At 54.3% G+C, this 2,054-nt stretch overlaps 1 protein-coding gene across 2 annotated transcripts in view; it reads right to left on the bottom strand.

Moving 5' to 3' along the window:
* Positions 1–2,054, bottom strand: part of STX2 (syntaxin 2) — a 32,464-nt gene that overhangs the window by 9,660 nt on the left and 20,750 nt on the right. Inside the window, exon 1 of one of the 2 annotated variants that reach the window (XM_014545359.1) lies at positions 498–1,413. The exons of the other annotated variant lie outside the window; for it this stretch is intronic. The gene's annotated coding sequence lies outside the window, so the exon portion shown is untranslated. Of the gene's footprint in view, positions 1–497; positions 1,414–2,054 lie in introns of those variants that run through there. 2 annotated transcript variants of the gene reach the window in all.

Below are 2,054 nucleotides of genomic sequence, written 5' to 3' on the forward strand. Positions count from 1 at the left end.
CCGGGAAGAGGCAGGCTGGCCCCATAGCCTGGAGACCCGGCACCCACTCTAAGTCTAAAATCACCAAAGGACGCAGGGTGAGTGGTCAGAGCCCCCGCGCCCCCGGAAAGCAGCTGTGTGCGTCTAACTCGGCAGGTATGTGTGTGTGGGGGGGGGGGGGCGTTCTCAGCCTTACTGAACATTCCAGAACATTGCTGCATTCTTTTTTCTTTTTAAATATAATATCTTTCTCAATCTCAGAGAGGAAGGGAGAGGGGGAGAGAGAGAGAGAAACATCCATGATGAGAGGCAATCACGGACTGGCTGCCTCCTGCAGGCCCCACACTGGGGATGGAGCCCGCAACCCGGGCCCGTGCCCTGACCGGGAATCGAACCCCGACCTCCTGGTTCACAGGTCGACGCTCAACCACCGAGTCACGCCGGCCGGGCAAATAGTTTATAGGGACGAGAAGGGTGCTTTTTAAAACTCCGAACGCATTAACAGCACTTATAATTACACGGCATTTTCTCTCTGGGCCTAAGGTGGTGCTTCACAACTCCCTCCGTGAGCGGTCGGGAGAGATCATTATCCCCATTTTATATCCAGGAGGATGGAGGTTTGGAGAGTCTTAAAATTGTTTTCCCAAGATGAGACGACTCCCGACGATTAGAAACGCCCGTCCCGCATCTGGAGCAGGATGGTGGTGGTCTAGCGACGGTCCCCTGCGGCCCTAAAATTCTAGAGCAAAGCGGGGTGATCTGTTGTCCCCGACGCTGGGGCACCGAGAGCTGGAACATACACCGACTTCGCGAGTGACAAACTGCTGCCTTTTTCTATGTTTTGCTCATCAAGCCAAGAAAAGCTGCTTCTGTGCTCGGCCGACAGGCCTCTCTCTCTCTTCCCCGATGCCACGCACGCTTGGCTGTGTTTTGCTACAACAGCCACCGCTCTCGTGTTGAGATGCATCCAGCAAATCCTCGCTTCACAAAGAGCTGGACGCCCGCCGGAGGCTCAGGGTGAAGAAATAAGCGCAGCAGTTTGCTACGTGGAACCCGACGCTCACCGCTGGCAGCGGCGGCGGATGTCAAAATACAGGGTGTGTGCGTCCCCCGACAAAAACACACACCCACCGCCACCGCGGACGGCTCAATCCTGAGAACGAATTGTGTTTTCATGAACACTGCCTTTATAAAATCACCCCAAGTGTGCGCATACGTTTTGGGGGGACACACCCTGCAAGCGAGCGCCGATAAAAAGGGAAGGAAGGAAACTTCGCTATGAAGAAACTTCTCTTGTGAGGAGTGCCCAGCGTCATTTCCACCCAGCGATGCAGAGGGTTCCTCCTCTGACTGAGTGGCCCTTCTCTCTCTACTTTCCTACGGACTGGAAGCCAAAGAGAGAAGTTAATTCATTACAGGCGATGGGCACCTGAGAGCACTCGGCCTGCTGCCCCCCCGACACACACCACACCCCACGGTTCTGAGGCTGCCCTCGGGGTGGAGGGTGGGGGAGACACACTTGACAAATGCTTGTGTTTTTAGAAAAAAAGGTTGTCATTCTAAAGTATGGCTGGTCTGGCTCAGTGGATAGAGCGTGGGCCTGCGGACTGAAGGGTCCCGGGTTCGATTCCCAGTCAAGGGCACAGGCCCAGGTTGCAGGCTCGATTCCCAGGAGGAGGCGTGCAGGAGGCAGCCGGTCCATGATTCTCCCGCATCAATGATGTTTCTCTCTCCTTCTCCCTTCCTCTCTGAAATCCGTAAAAACATATTCAAAAAAAAGAATAGATTTCCTCTATTAAATTTAAGGGAGCGCTATCCCAATCCGTTGAGACACTGCTTCCTGGCAATTGCCGACAGTCTGGCTCAAATAAACTCACACAAATTCTTTAAAAAGGTAAAAATTAAAAACTACAAAGTGCTTCCATGGGTCTCTTCGCTAAGCAGCCGCTACAGTCCCCCGGCGGGTGTCAGCGGCTGGTGTCCGCCCCTAAGGGAGCCAGGACCTCGCTGGCTTCTCCCCCGGCGGGTGCGCCGGCCGTTGAGTAAGAAAAAGCAAACACAACCTGTTTACTGGG

This window comes from Myotis brandtii, unplaced genomic scaffold, assembly GCF_000412655.1.
Source record: "Myotis brandtii unplaced genomic scaffold, ASM41265v1 scaffold403, whole genome shotgun sequence".
Classification (NCBI taxonomy): Eukaryota; Metazoa; Chordata; class Mammalia; order Chiroptera; family Vespertilionidae; genus Myotis; species Myotis brandtii.